General features: G+C 41.3%; 1 long non-coding RNA gene across 2 annotated transcripts; it reads right to left on the bottom strand.

Annotated features, from left to right (window-relative positions):
- Positions 1-12,848: 12,848 nt before the first annotated feature.
- On the bottom strand, positions 12,849-16,616 carry LOC106888341. Of its 2 annotated transcripts, none has more exons than XR_001412093.1 (3): positions 16,495-16,616; positions 16,356-16,425; positions 12,849-15,247 (listed from the first exon to the last, which is right to left on the bottom strand). It is a non-coding gene; the product is annotated as an uncharacterized LOC106888341 (long non-coding RNA). The 2 variants fall into 2 exon arrangements; XR_001412090.1 differs by having other exon boundaries at positions 16,356-16,401; positions 16,495-16,569.
- Between the last annotated feature and the right edge of the window lie 212 nt (positions 16,617-16,828).

The following is a 16,828-nucleotide window of genomic DNA, read 5'->3' as shown; positions in this document are numbered from 1 at the left end:
TTCACAAAGTGTTTGGGCAATGCTCTTTAATACATGGTTTAACTTTTAGGCTGCACAGTGTGAAATCAGGGGTTGGACTTGATGATCCTCATCGGACCTTTCCTACTGAGGATATTCTATGATTCTTTAAAAAATTGATTTAGTAACAATACTCATGAAACCTCAGGTCAGAAGTACTGTCTCTGAGCATGCTCTTCTGCAAGCTATTTTGTGGTGTGGAAACAAACTATGATTCAATATGGATCATAACAAAATTAACTATTGGATCATTTTTGGAAAAAAAAACCCCATGCTATTATATTTGCATTATTGGAAAGATTAAAAATGCTGCTCACAGCTCCTTCATTTGTATTGTAAAAGAGAAAGTGATCAAGTCATGCAGTTCATAGTCAACAGAGTTACTGTAAGCTAAGAGCAGAAAAAGCATGTCCCCAGAGGAGATTGTGTGCCAGGCTTTTTTTCATGATATTCTACATTATTGTAATTAGTGCAATTATTATTCTCCTATTGTCTTGTCCCTCTGTTCTGAAACGGAGACAGAGTCCTATTTATGCATATGTTATCCTCATGTTGCAAAAAGCACCAGTGGGCTCAGTTCTGGGGGGCCAAACTGAGTTGGATCAACTGTAGCACCGTTTCTCAGATCACCTATCTTTCAAGCAGCAAAAAAAAGTGTAGCTCACAAGTATTTCTTACAACCTAACACATTAGAGAATAAAAACACATGGGAAAGGCGTGTAGCAGTGTGGTAGCTGATGAGATCATACCCTTTTCCTAACCTGGTTGATGCATTACTCTTACCAGCACAGTATTTTGCCAGCACCTCATTGCCACCAGAAAGGCAAGCAGCCCTTTGGGGTGTGTGTTTGTTGCATAGTCATTAAGGGCTGGTATCTGTTTCTATTCTAGAAGCACTTCTCATAGCAATGAACCCCTTTGGCCACTGTCTGGGCTGTGTTATTTGCACCTCTGCAGAAAATTCTATTAGAGCCTGGTCCTGGTCCCACTTAATTCAATAGACGGTTTCTGATTGACTAAAATTACTGCAGTAGGCTTTTATAATCCTAGGTTGTACAGTAGGCTAAGTCATAATAAAATTCTGCTTTCTTTAAAAAGGGAAAAAAGTGGGGGTTGGAGGGGAGGGGGTGCAGAAAAAAACATATATACATGTGTGGAGGAAAGGGCTGGTCATTCATTACATATACATCATGTATCCCTGCAATGCCAAAAGAAAATGACAATAATAATATTAATAATGTGTGGGCAAAACTATTGCTTCTCAAACCAAATTTTATTTTTATTTTTTTTTTAAGATTCTTTACTGGGGTCTTGGACAAACTGTAGGAAGAAAGGAAACACACGTAGTCAGAGTACTGAAAAATGTCAGGACAAAAAAACAACAGTTTAGTGTTGTGGGGATGATGACATTGCAAGGGATGCCATCTACACTGAAATTAGAAAAGGCAAAAAAATCTATAACTTTCCAGACTTTAAAGAAATAAACCAGTGTTCCCTAAATGAAGATTATATTACCATTGAAAAAATCACCTTGGTGACTGAAGTCGTAGGTGAGCTAGATCTGTGCCCCTTGAGAGGCTTCCTGCACAGCCTGACCTCCGTCAGCTGGCTCACTCCAGCTTAGCACATTTCACTGACCCCTCCCAGTCTCTCCATAAGCTGCAAGAACAGAATCATTCACATCAGCAAGACTACACATTCCCCCAGCTAGCCTCATGCTTACATTGCATATCACAATATGTAAAACCTAGCTGACTGCCTTTATAACCTCAGAAAAGACTACTAGAATACAATAGCAAATGCTGTTAAAAGTTTTTTATCTTTGTATTTTGTGAGGCTACCTAAAAATAAACTTTTCAGGTTCAAAAATCTAATAATGCCGGTACTGACCAGGGAGATCAAATCTCTCTGGAAACTGTACAAAATATTTGCGTTCATTGGTCTATTTTTTCTTCAAAATGATATTTTAGTTTCTACGGAATTATAAGGAATGTCAATAATAGTATGTAGCAAAAAAAAAAATAAATTGGAAAGTTTATTTCCATTAGATCAAAGAAATATATTCCAAGCAAGCAGTTACCACATTAAATAATTACAATATATATGGCATCTGCAAAAGACTGGCCCTCTCTCTGTCATCTCTTTATCACTTACTCCTATAATATACTATCAAGAATTTATTAATGGTAATTTTGGAGTTATTTGTTGAACATCACCATTGCTGAGGCATGCAGGAATCTCAGGCTTATCCTGATAAAGCTTTCACACCACCTATTCTATGGTTTTAAAAAGTCTTTATTCTGATAAGAGAAAGAGCAGACCTCTGGGATGCTGAGGTCACAGATTTCCCACATATATACAGAAATCCAGGCTAGACAGTCACTGCAGCAACAGGCCAGAATGTAAGATCTTTTGGATAAGAATATTCAGAATAATGAGTGGCAACATTCAGCTGTGACTGAAACCTATTAAAACTTCCCATTATCTGGAAGCATCCATTAAGGATTCCTGGATCTGACTGTTTTATGTCACTGAAAGTTTTAGTTCCTAAAGTGTAGCAAATGTATTTCAGTAAATCTTGAAAAAGAAAAAAGAAGGATAATATAATTGTTTCAGTAGAGTTTTGTGCTGTGTTTCACCATTTTTACATAATGCAGGTTTTATTTTTAATTTTGCTACTGGTAGTGAAGGCAGCTTCTTTCTTTTTCCCCAAGAATATTTAAAATGGATTTGTTAACCTTACATCAAAGCCTCAATATAAACATAAACCTAAACTTAACTTCCTTTCCCCACCCTGAATTCACATTTTCAGAACCTTTTAATTCCATATTTACTTGTCAAAAATGTTCACACTGCAGTAGGTATCATCTATTTGTTTGCATTTTTTTTTCCTCATTTCTGTACAATATTAACATCCGAGAAGACTTCACTCCAGCCTCTGGCATATATTTCCATCTTTGATTGATTTTGAAGAGAAATCCCCCTATGAATCACAGAATTAATTTCCACCCCTATATGTATGAAGGTAAACAAGCATGAGAGTAAACAAGTTTTAAAGTGTTTCCATTCACTGCTGTGATTTCTCAAAGGATCTCACATCAACACAAAACACATTAGGAGACTTACTGTTCACATCTTTCAGTCAGAAGCTGCTGCTGAGGTTCACACCCAGTTTTGAAGTTTACTAAACCTTAAAATCTTCCCAGTGAGACTTTATGGAAATGTTTTGAACCTGTATGTGACTTGAAGAAGAGCTTTTTAACCCACCTATAACTTAAAATTAAAATGGTAGTCATTATATAAAGCAAGGAGGGTTTTAGAGATGCAAAGCAAGGCAAGAGGCATAACAGGAGCAAGACTATACAAAAATTTTTGGGAGGGCAGGGTGAGCACTGTCTTTGTCTCCAGCAGTTCAGCCAGCCCTGACTTTTGATCAGTCTTCCACAAAAGTGGTGTTTTTCAGATTTCAGTGACCTGAATGGGCCAGAGACCACTGTGGTGGTTGAAACTGGATTTTTTGGACAAAATCTGGCTGCAATGCAATAGGGCTGAGTAATCAGCCTGCTCACGTTACTGACTGGCATGCATCAGCACAAAGAAGAAGAGGACCCAGGGTTTCTTGTTTGCTCCCATCCTGGCTATCAGCAAGCAGCCAGAAAGAAAGTTGAATCTAAGTTTTCCCAAGCTTCTGCTCAGTCCAGCAAGAACTTGTCTCCCTCTCCTTTTTTCTGCTGTCTGGTATCTCCAGTTGTTGGATTTCACAACAGGGATGAAATGGCAGATGCCAAACTGCAAACATTTACTATAATTATTTGGGGGAGTGCAAGAGAAATATTCTTTTAATACTAAAGAGCTAACTATAGCAGTCAAAGCAGACTGAAATTAATCACAGGGGGCTTTAACATAGCTTAATGGATGGTTCATTACAGATTATTTTGTAAGGTCCTTTCCCAAACTTCCAGCATTTACTTGCTTCTCAGCCTGCAACCTGTTCATAGAGAAGGTGGCCACAAGGATTCTTTACCCTGCTGCTCAGCAGTAGCCAAGTAATTTTATTTTAACAGTGTGTATTGCTGATGTCCTTTCACTCCCAAGCCTTTCTTCTGCCATCCCCATACTTTATTTAAACCTTAGCAGCCCTATATGTTTCAAGCTATGATACATCTTGGAAGTTTCTTTATCCTGTAGAATCTGAAAAATACACAGCACAGCCAGGGGTTTTCATTTTTTTCCTGCATTGTCAAACTGATTGTGCATGTACAGAAAGCTGGTCCTGGACATTGAGATGGATGGAGGACAGTAAGAGGTTCTTGCCCCTCCTGGGTATGTACTAAGTCCTGCCATATAATGGTTGTTATTGAATACCTGGTAAATTATTTCTCCTGCACTTTACATTCATCACCTGTAGTGTAAGACTCAATCTATTTCATCTTTCTTCAGTGCTGGGAAATTACTGCTCTCTGTAAACTTCTCTGAGATTCCTGAATGGAAGATGTTATAGAAGAGTGACATATAGAATTTAGAGGAGGGAAGTTATCTGGATAAAAGTTTTACTTCACTTGACAACATCACAGTGACAATGAATTTATCTTCCTTGCAGGAAAATATTTAAATATTTTCCACAGGAGAATGCATTGATGTGTGTGAATACTGAAAAGAGAGGAATTCCCTTTCAACTATATATGTTGGTTTATTAGTTAGCTCTCCTTTAATGTTAGTATTAAAGGCTTTGAAGAACAAGTGCCTACAGACAGTCTGCACAGTTTGAAAAGCAGTGGCAAGGGACTCAGTGATTTCTGCAGACAAGTGAACACAGACAGGAGGAGAGATGAGCAAGGGAAGGATTTGATTAAGGATGCATGCATCAAATGTGGCAGTTCATCATTCTAATTATGTTAGTAGGAGTAATGTGCTTCAGCCTGTCAGTTATATTTAAAAGTAGCAAAACACAATGCTCGTCCTCAAGCCATGCACACCCTCTCCCTCTGAGCTGCAGGAGATTAGAGCTCACAAAGCAGCAGCCGCACAAAGAGCAGCAGGCAACAGCAACAGGGAAATGAGGAGCATCTGGCTCAGACATAATTGTAAACTTTAGTTTCCAGTCTATTATGCTTATGCACTGAGCAGAGAGAGTGCTGTGTTAGTGGTAGAAGGCTGGCCTGTTTTCCATTTGAGCAGGAAACAGGAGGGCTGCACGCAGCCAGGGCAGCGAGCAGCTCAGCAGAAGTCACCCTCCCACCTATAAACTAACTAAAAGTACCACTCAGGGCTACGAGAAATAGGAGCTGGTGGGGACAGGTGCCCGGGGGACACAGTCTTTGGCCTCTCTTTGTGTGTCAGATCTGCAAGTAAAATGAGGCCATGTAAGAAGTGGATTTGGTATGCTAGTCAGACATCTCTCACCAGCTGAAGAAGGACACAACCACAGCACTGTATTCTTCCACCTTTGAATCCTTTGCCTTCCCTGGCCTTGTAGACCAAATCAAGACAAGCGATGCTGACTTATTTTGGCTTACACAAGCCAGCACTGCAAACAGGATGGCTTGAGGGAAGGCATAGGGGTTGCCGGATCAGACAACTTCTTGTGCCTTGTGAAATTGTGTCTCCAGCACTTTCTACCAGGCAGATCAACACTTCATGGATATAAAACATATTCCTTGGGTCACCTCTTCAGTGCTTTCTTCCCTGTGCTGGCTGTTTCTGAGCAGAAAAGCAAGAGTGCCACAAAGGAGTAAGTGTTTAAGTGTGAGGAGTCCCACATTTCCCCTGCTCCTTTCAGAGGTAAGATCTCCAACTAATGGAGGTATTTGCAAATAACTTTTTATGCCTCTCAGTGACACCATGAAGGCGAGCCCCTGGCAGGCAGGAGATTCTCTAGTGAAGCTGTCTGGATAGCAAATGGCTGCTTTGGTGCCTCTCAGTGAGGCATTTCCAGTCACTGATAATTTACACACTTGCCTGGTGGCGCTGGTTCTAATACGGGTGGGTGGGTGGCGGGATGAACTTTGCAAGGTGGGCTTCTCCTGGATCCTGTCCTTTACCCATGTGCTCTTAATTCTCCACCCCCAGAGCATCATATCTGTTAGACAGGGGAACCTCAGGGGAGCGGGAAGATTCTTCCTTCTGCCCTGAAGAGTCCAGTCTTTTTAACTCATGGGTTACTTGTGTGAGTCAGCTCAAGGTTGAACTCAGGCTTACCTTCCTTCTGCAGAGCCTTAAGGCAATGACCTCAAAATATTGCAGAGTCTACAGGAGCAGGAAACACAATAACAAGTAGAGACTTCAGTTACTGCCGGTCTGACTGAATAATCTCAGACTACAATAAAAGGTCAAAAGTTCTAAATATCCTAAATGACTGGGTTTAGAGGAAATACACCAGTGGAACAGAATCTCTTCATCTAGGGTTGCATTCTGGGGTTCAAGGTGTAATTCTGAACAACAGATCCAAGAAGGGGTGCCAAGAGATTATATAGTCCATCTTTTTGTCCCAAGACAGGATCAGCCATATTCATACTAACAGGGGGGTTTCCAACCTGCTTTTAAACACCATAACAGGAAAGACTCTCAAGTAAGACCTTCTTGGATAAGCTGTTGGAAAAAAACTGCAGTTATTGGAAAGCCTGTGCAGGTGCACCTCTTGGCAGGACCTGTGTGGGGACCAAAGTTGGAGCAGTCTGCTACTGAAGCACGGTACGCTGTGGAAAGGACCCATGTGCAAGTAGTTCTTGAAGAACTGCAGCCCATGGAGAAAACCCACGATGGAGCTGTGGGACTCTGGAAGGACTGTACCCTGTGGGACAGACCCCACACTGAAACAGGTGAAAAGTGTGAGGAGGAAGGAGTGGCAGAGAGGAACTGTTATGGACTGATTGCAACCCCAATTCCCTGTCCTCTTGCACCAAGTGGTTGGGGAAGACATCGAAGTCAGGAGTGAAGTTGAGTCTGTGAAGAAGGTGGGGGTAGAAGAGAAAAAACACCCTTCTGATGTTTCTGTTTCGTCCTGTTCCTCCTCTTACTACTCCTCTTCTTAATCCTGTTTGTTCTCTTCCTCTGTCTTCTGCTTTTTATTCTCCTTCTCCTTTTCCTCCACCGCTTCCTCTTCTTGTTATTCCTCCTCGTCCTCTGAGTTCTGTTTTCCCACCTCCTCTTCTTCCTCCTATTTCTCCTCGTGTTCCTCCTTATCTTCATATTTCTCATCCTCTCCTCCTCCTCCTCATGTTAATCATTGTCCTCTTCCTCTGTTTTCTCCTCCTTTTCCTCCTCCTGTATTCAAGTGGTGCATCATCAGTGTGGAACAAAGCAGGTGAATTTGTAAGGCAACTGACTTCTCATGTGGTAGTTTCTGTTCTCACAACATGTGGCTCAGTTGACCTGTGTTCAGTCTGAGACCCACTGCAGTTCACAGTTTTTTTTTTCCCTCTAAAGAGCTGTTAACTAGAGTTTCCCTATTATTTACTGGAGTCATTTCATCTTGCCTACATCTGGTGGTCTGAATTTGTTCCTAATCTGTGCCTTAAATTGCACATACTATTTTTATTTTTCAGATTACTTTAAATACTGATCACATTCTACAAATCTGCCATCTCTCACAGCTTGATGTCACCTACAAATTTAATACTCTCTAATTAGAATACTTCATCCTTCATTAAGGAAAACATTAACTAATACTAAGAAAGAATTAACAGGGCTTTTGAGAAAGAAGCTCATGTATCTCAGTTCTACTAGACTTCCCAGAGGAAATTCACAAATATGCAAATGTTTGGGGAGTCTACTCTGCACTGGTAAGGCCACAACTGGAGTACTGTGTCCAGTTCTGGGCTCCCCAGTTCAAGAGGGACAGGGAACTACTAGAAAGAGTCCAGCGTAGGGCTACAAAGATGATTCAGGGATTGGAGCATCTCCCTTATGAGGAGAGACTGAGAGAGCTGGGACCCTTTAGTCTGGAGAAGAGAAGGCTGAGGGGAGACCTTATCAACGCCTACAAGTATCTCAAGGGAGGGTTGAAGGAGGAGGGAGCCAGACTCTTTTCAGTGGTTCCCACCGAGAGGACGAGGGGCAACGGGCACAAGTTGGAACATAAGAGGTTCCACTCAAATATGAGGAGAAACTTCTTCACGGTGAGGGTGACGGAACCCTGGAACAGGCTGCCCAGGGAGGTTGTGGAGTCCCCTTCTTTGGAGATTTTCAAAACCCGCCTGGATGCAGTCCTGAGTAACATGCTCTAGCTCTAGGCAATCCTGCTTCAGCAGGGGAGTTGGACTAGATGATCTCTATGGTCCCTTCCAACTCTAGAAATTCAGTGAAATTCAGTGAAATTCAGATTTCAAATAATGAGTTAATGAAAACCTTGTCAGAATCCCCCACAAAACACTAAGAAAAAGATGGAAAGGAAGATCATCTCATGCACAATAACAACATAGAAGCTAGAAAACCAAAGGTAGGAAATCAGGTGTTTTTTTCAAAAGGAGGAGAGGCCATCCCAGGAATTGAACAAAGATCTGTGCCAAGTTTTTGCCATTTAACATATTCTTATGATCTGGAAGAGGAAATGGAAAAGCAAGGTCGGATGATGAAGTCTACTGATACTAACTTTTTTTCAGAGGGATCAGAGAAGAAAGTACCTGAGAACAGCTGAAGATGGGTATCACCATCTCAAGTGGATTTACTAATAATAAAATGATGGGTGAAATTCTGCATCAGTAAATGCAAAGTATTATGCATGGGAAGAGGGGAGACTCTTAATGATATACTGATGTGGGTATAGGCTTTAAATTAGCCATTATCTCTCAGGAAGAAGCCTAGAGACATTTAGGGTAGTTCTATGTAAACATAAGATCAATACGTGGCAGCAGTCAGAAAGGCAAATAGAACATTAGGTATCAGGGGAGAAATCAAGAACAGAGCAGAAAATACACTTCTGCCACCATATAGATCTTTTGTGCAGCTTCATCTAATTACAAAATCTAGTCTAATGTAATCTCAAAAATATCAGAACAGAGATATTCATTTCAGAGGGCTATTGCAGAACTTGAACACAGCAAAGGGTGTCATGGCTGAACAGTGTTGCAGAATGGCTCCGGGAGGAGGGAAAGATGCATAGATTAGGATTCCTTGAGGCTAGAAGACAAAGGACTGAGGAGGAAAAAAGGTACATCAATGACAACAAAAAATATGAACAGGTAATTAACTGTTTCATGAGCATACAGTTCGGGAAACATCCAGTGATTTACAAGTAATAGCTGTAGAAGAAGAAAATTAATTCCTTTTGCCCAGAGCATAATTAAGTGCTGGCTACTAAGGTCATAGACTGTCATGACTGTAAAAATAATAAAATATCAAAGCAAAAAGAAAAATCACAATGTTTTTTCCACACATTGCAACGTTTCATCACATGTCAATATGAATTATTAACTTGAAAGCTAACCGTTACCCAAACATCAATATAACTCAAATCCTGAAGTACAGCACTGCTTGAAAGGAAAGAAAAAGACCTTGTGGGTTTTTTTTTTATCAGTGTTATAACTTAGTTGAGGTTCCAGAAGGCAAGTCTTTTGTTTATGCAGGGCTCCAGGAAAGTCTCTTTTTTACCTTTTTTAAGTGTAAATAGAGCTAATAAGCCAAGACATATTGCCAGCTAAAGTGATGGTAACAGCTGTCACCAAGCCCCAGATTACTTTCCCTTCATGTGGTCAGTTGTTCTCATACAATTTGTCTTGCACCAAGCTGTCCAGACAACACAGGGGATGCACCACCTCTCACTCGAGTTTCTGCTCTTCATTGCAGATGAGTTTGGGTTGCCTCCATCAGCAAAAGAACATTATCACTTATGTTGTGTCTTCCTCTGGATGACTTGCATCGGTGCTTTCCTTCTACAATTTAGCTGTCATTTTATTTGTGCTATTATTGCAGTTCACATGTGAGAAAACATGAAAGAAAAAAAAGAGATATAATCATGATCAGAAGAGAAAGAGCTGTGATAACCAGACTGACCAGTGCTTTGCATTTGGGACTAACATTTACTATTTTACAGTCCTCTCCCAACTTCAGTATGATGTTACAGCAGCTGCGAGGTGAGACATCCCCGATTAATATTATTATCTGATTTTTATATCATTAACAGATATGGTCTCTTTGAAGTCCTTGCTTAGATTAGGGAATGCATTAAAATGAATACTATTTCTTTTATCTACCCTTATGAGAAAGATAGCAATGGAAAAAAGATGTCTTCCTTTTATTTGTCACTATTGTGGGACAAGAGGTTCCTCAGCTGATGAAAGAAAAAACCTTGATGTTAGTTGGCCTAATTAGACATGAGAAAGACATGAAACAGAATTTCGATGAGCCACACCTCCTGCCTTCCACTCGTTTGTCACATTAAAAGAAAAGACCTTGGGAGCAAGAATGGAAAGTAGCGTGGAACTAGTTAGAAGAGCTGCACGTAGCCGTGCTTGGAGTTATTTCTTTCTTTGCTGAGTCACAAAGCATGGAGTAATATTGGGCTACTGCTTCTGGGGTGTTTGTGTCATGTGCAATAAGAAAGGCATGAGCCACATCAAATATCTGCAGCGCTCAGGTGTGGAGTTAATGGCAGGGCTTGTTGCCTTCTATCATACTCAGGATGAGCCCATGGTTTGTAGAATATGTTGGAGTATTGCCCTCAGCCCAAAAGCACTGGTCTCAGCTGGGGCAGCTCACTACACACATTAACAGAAACTTGTCAATGTAAGGTTTAAATTCACAAAACGCAAACACAGCTGAGATTTTGAGATTACACTATGTTGCCTAGAGGTGCTCAGGTCTTCAGCAACATGCTGCCAATGAACCCTTAGGTTGACTTAATTTTGCTACATACATCCATTCTAGTCTCCCAGTCCACTGTTTTTCTCATCCTGATTTGGTGTTACAAATTTCATCCTTAATTACATTTAACACTGTGCTGCTTCTGCCAAAAATGACCAGACACTAGGTAAATCTCCAGGAACTCAGATCCTCTTGAGGAGAAGCCAAACAGCAGCTTTAGGCTCCACCATGCAAACAAAGAGAGAGGAGCTGGGGGCTTGCAGAGACCATGTTCTGGGCAGGCTGCGATCTTCAGAGAGCTCAAATCTCAGTAATTGTCTTACACTGCATGACCAGAGAAATAGCAAATTTTGAGACAATCTGAATTACCATGTGGTTTTTCAAGTTCTTAGAGTAGTTGACCTTTAAAAGAGACAGCAGTTCACCATCTTAGCTGTAGCTGAGTTGGCACAGTGCTATAATTCTTTTAAAAATAGAGAGCATTTGAAGAGTACTGAGGCTTGACTGGCTTCACAGTCAGCTAACAGTAAAGCTTGCTGGATCATTAATCTTCTGGGTTTCACAAAGTCTACTGCTGTAAGCTAGCTGGTCGTTTAAGGGCCTTCGGCCCAATAGCCCTCTGGTGAGAAAATTCACTTAGCTTCCTGGGAGAATGAATGAATCCCACCATTGAGGGCTGTGGGTGAAAGAGAGGACTGGAAGAGCATGAAGAGCACAAAGCGGTGAAGATGGGGGCCAGGCAAAGAGATGGAAACTAATCTCAACAGGGAGACACTGGACTGAAGAAGAACAGAGGTCTTCTCAGCAGCAGTGTGAAAGCCCTGATGGGAATACCTACAGTAGAGGCATGCAAAAGCAGAGACATAAGGGAGCTGGAATGGCAGGACCAGCCTTTTGCAAGTAACACCTCAAGGACGCTCTGAGACCAGCTGCTCAGAGAGGGAGATTGCCCAGGACAATGGGAAACATGCTGAGACAAAGATACCTTCATTAGACTTCAGACAGCTGTTTACACAATTTCACTAACGTTGAATTGTGCTTCGGAGTAATGGAGGGGACACAAAATAAGGGGGTAGGGGTAAGGAACATAAGAAGTAGAAAATGGCAGTAGTGAATTTGTACAAATGTTAGATGTCTTTTTTTATTAGATATATAATATTTCCATCAGACTACAAGCCCCAAACATTTGCACAAATACCTTTGCAGACAGTTTTCAGGCAGAGACCATTGCTAGATACAACTGCTTTTTAGATGGGGCTGGTTTCCTGGTATCCCAATTACTTGTTTTTGGAGCTGTTAAAGACTTTACTTGAATTTCTGGTCTGACTTCAGCAGTAGAAGCCAAGAACCTCATCTCCATTTTAGAAACTCAAAAGTATCTCCAAGTTACACTACAATGGCTCAGCTCAAGATATGTGTATATTGGCACTGGATTCTTCCATACACAAGGAAAACTAGGGTTGCCAGGCACTAAATCCAATACAGACTACCAGTGTAGGGTAAAATTGGATCACCTGCTGAAGTGTCTAAGATACTATGTACCTCAGGACCAGTGGAAGTGGTTAACCTCTTATTATACCAAGGAAAAACTACTGAGCACTGAAGAAATAACTTCACTTATGCTTTTATCCTGACTATATGCTGTGTCCCCCTATGTCTCATCTCCTAACATCTCTTGTGTCTCTTTTTAAGCTCAGTATTTCGAAGTCTCCTACTTTTCTCTACCATTTGTGTGCTGGGCTAACAGTTTTTTACCCACAGCAGTGTATCTCTTCTGATAAGAGATATGAAAGTGAATGTGATATTCTGCTCTTGAGGAATAAAACCACAAGAATACTCAATAAAACAAAACCTAAACAGCCTCACACACTTTAGTAAGAGAAATCTTCAAATAAAAACAGATTTATTACCAAATTACATTTTAAGTAGTAATATACCAGGCAGCAATATACTCAACCAGAAATGTGATTTGAAAACTTATGTATTTATATATACATTCATGTATTTTGTATCTGTATTATATAGGTGTATGTAGTGCATAACTTGGAAAAAAAAATTACTACAAATTTAAAATATAGGTCAAAAATCACCTTTCCCTAATCCACAGAAAATGAGCAGCATCTCCGTTGATAACACTACATGCCAGGCACAGTTCCTTTCTGAAGATTACAGTGTTTTCAACAACTTTGAGGACTTTTAACAGCTTTGAGGACTTTTAACAGCTCTGAGAAAGTTCCACTTTTTGCCAGTTCCAAAAGTACTTTAAGAAACAGTACTTCAACTTTCGTGCTGATTTCACACTTTCAGATGTGTGCTGTTGCATCAATGCTGACTTCTCGCTCACAGATACCAATTCTTGTTATTATTTAAAAAAAAAAAAAAAGTGTACAGGAATTTAAAATTCAAAGTTAAGTCTGATTCTTTAGTAAAGTTTAAGTTTCATCAGTAACCCATTTGTTTGTAATACATAATGTTGTTGGCAGTGGTTTTGTCTCAGCTTGCCATTAATTAATTTATAACCACAATGCAGAGACAAACTTATTATATGCTATGATGTAATATTACTAGAGGTTTCCCTTAAGATCTCGTTGGCTTAGGTAACAACACCTGAAGATTTACATAGACTTCCCTATACATCACATACAGAACACTGAATAGGACACATGACTGTTTTTATTCCAGTAACAAAAATGTCCTTGTAGAGTCACACAGAGCAGCCCCAGCTCTATAGTTAGGATACTGAAAACACAAATTGCGAGTGGTGGGAGGAAAAGTGAACAAACAGAAGAAATGCTCAAATAAAACAACTGGAAAAGCAGCAGGCACACATCTGTTGTTGCTGCATTTAAGAATTGTGAAGGTCAAGCTACCATAACAGCAAAATTTAAGCATGCGAGCACCAGTGAGAGTATAGAAGATGTAGACAGGAAAGACAGGAGGGAAAAGACAAAGTACCCAAGATAAGCAGAAAATGAAGCTTTTGTACCCCCAGAGCAAGCAGCCCAAGGCACATGGCCATTTCTTCTCCATGACAGGACAGTTTCACTCTCCCCTCTATGCAGGAAAAGGGACTTTTGGTGTTGTGAGGAGCTGCTGTGCCCTTCTTCTCCCCAGTTCTTCAAGTGATGTTGCCTAAGCCATGGAACATATTTTCATGGTGACCATTTGTGCTGCCCAGCACCAAACGGCTGAACTCACCTCTACATCACAATCATTGCTTGTAGTGGCTAGCCAGGGACAACAACATGACAGGCAGAGGTGAAATGACCATGTAAGAGATTTTGACTCATTATAATTCACATTTTCAGTCTCTCATAGGCACTGGAAGAGCTGGATTCAGGCTAAACCCATAAATGCCCTTGGCAGAAGATAATTAGGGATGCTCCCTATTAAAAAGTATCCTACAACTTCTCTTTCATGAAAAACAGCATATAAAATGACAGGTATGATACTTAACAAGAGGGTGTCATCACTGGTGTAGAGTACAGGCATGGAAATTAAGAGATTTCTTTCTTGTCTAGTCATGGATTTCCTCTATGACCACAGTCAGCACAACTATTTTGTCGTGTTTCATTTAACCTCTCCATAAAACGGGAAATTGCAGGCATAGCTCGCTGCATGGTCAAGCTAATCTGCTTAATATTTGTAAAGCTGAGAGGGCAGAAGGCAATATCAAACTGCGGGGTATATATTATGTGAACTAATTCAGTAGGTCTCCAATAAATCTGTCTTACTACATGAATTTCTGTGCTTAAGCAATGTTGCTAGCAATTTGCACTTCCCCTGGAATATGTAACATATCTATATGGAAACCAAATCTTTGCATTACATCATTGCCAAGAAGAAACAAAATATACTTTTATTGCAGAAAATGCATGTAAAAAAACTAATAAATTAAATTAATAGCTGTGTGTTAACAAAGACTTTAAACAACTGGAAGTATCACTTCTTTCAGTGAAGCGTTTGGAGCTGCATAACCTTGAATCTAAATTTGTGCATAGCAACAGAATTGTATTTGACAGTCAGCTCTTAGTGTTTACATTCTGTGCTATTAGCTCTTATAAAACATAAATGTCTTTCTTTTACCATTCATCTGGTATAAAAGCTACTTTTATAGGAGAAGATTTAGGGGTTGATCCACGTCGCCCTTGGACAGCAAGGAAAGAGAGTGCTTGAGCATCGCCACGGTCCCAGGGGCAGAAAGTAGGATTCACAGAAAAAGAGAAGCGGAGGAGAAAGAAACACTCCCTGGTCTCCTTTTGACTTAACTGCACTTACTGGTGTACCACTTGACCTCATAAGTTGTCTCTGCAAAGAGGAGGCAGATAGCTGTCCTCATTTCTGGAGCGGCTCCCCCGGTAGCGCTGTGTTGCCGCAGCTTTCAGCCACCGCGCTGGCTCATGGTCACCTGGAGCTCTGAGCACCACTCCTGTCGTGTAGGGAGAAAAGCAGCTAAGAGAAGCAATTCTTTGCTCTGAATTCACTTGACTGCTGTCCTCACCTCAGGTGGAAAATTTTCAAGGGTGTGCACTGGGGAGGATGCTGTATCACAGCCCCGACTGGCACGAGAGAGCACTGCAGTGGCAGGGCAGAGCCCGCCAGCATGGGAACCTGCAGAAACGAGCTGCTGCTCAAATGCTGGCTTCCCCCATTTCCCTGCCCCACCACCCCTGGCTGCTCTGCTGCTGCTCCGGAGGGAGGGTGGCAAAGAAAATTAGCATATTTAGCACAGAGGACTATACATTCAAGCCCCGCTGTGAATGCATGGGGACCATGCACGGATTCAGCCCCACAACACACACACACCCCCCCTTCCCATGGGCAGGTGGCAAAAGCCCCCACCAAGCCTGCGTGGACTGCAAGAGGAGGCAGCACACCAAAACCACAGTCAAGCCCTGGGAAACCTTCTTCCCCCCACAGCTGTCCAGCAGTGCAGTGACCTACCAAAACCAGTTGGACTGCTTGGAGGGCTTCCCTGCCACCAACACCCTTTTTCCTACTTTCATCCCATTTGTGTCACAGACTTAATTCTTGTCCTGGAGGCCAGACGCTCTGGCCATGACTAAAGGCACCATTCTCAAGGACATGTCGACTGACCTCTCCCACCTCAGCCAGGCTGGTTTGAGATCAAGCACCCACTGGGGAGCCCCATTCCAGCACAGGAAGGACAGAGGCTACTGACAGACTGACTGCAGCAGGGCTTGCTGGGGTTCCACCATTCATACTGGGGTTGCAAGAGCTGAAAGCCTACAGCATGAAACTCAGCAAAACACTCCCACCACCACCACCACACAGACACACACACGCAAAACTCAGAAAACTGCACAGAGGGTATGCAGAACGTGGAGTCAGGTTTTCGTCTATTTCTTTTTAAACATTCTAGCATCAAATCTTACACTAAGAAAATGCTGCGGACACAAAATGGGTGTAAGGAAGCTCAGGGTACCAAGTCAGATGAATTAGGTTAATCATGATTTTGATTAATATTTTACTGTTAGCACAAGTTAAATAGTCAAACCTAATTTTTTTTCTCTTACTTGAGTAAAAATCCCAAGTAACTGGAGAGTGGAAATCCACATAAATCTTTTAGATCCCATATGGATTTTCCTGTTAAAAAGAAAAAGATAAAAATACTTTTTTTTTTCCTTGAGAAGATAGTGTCAAGAACAAACCTACCATTAAAAATACGAGCAGCAGACTGGGGATCTCCCCAGTCAGCATCATGTGTCTTCCAGGCGAGAGGAAAACTCCCTGTAAGGCAGACAGGGAGTTTGAATTATTAAAGCTGAAGGAATAATCTACTCAGACTGATCAGAGCAGGGCTCTCTCGAGAGCTGGTGGGGTTTTTCCACTGGCAGGCAGACTACGTCATACGTGAGCTGCATTTAAAGCAGTCACCAGCATATTTCCATATTGCTTTCTCAAGCAGAATTTCTATTGCCGCAAGTATTTTCAAAAAAAAACAACCCACCACTCCACCACCACCCCTTCCCCCCCACTGTTAGAGATG

This window comes from Calidris pugnax, unplaced genomic scaffold, assembly GCF_001431845.1.
Source record: "Calidris pugnax isolate Ruff unplaced genomic scaffold, ASM143184v1 scaffold59, whole genome shotgun sequence".
Taxonomy (NCBI): domain Eukaryota; kingdom Metazoa; phylum Chordata; class Aves; order Charadriiformes; family Scolopacidae; genus Calidris; species Calidris pugnax.
The sequence above is the reverse complement of the archived record's forward strand: the minus strand, read 5'-3'. Positions and strand labels throughout refer to the sequence as shown.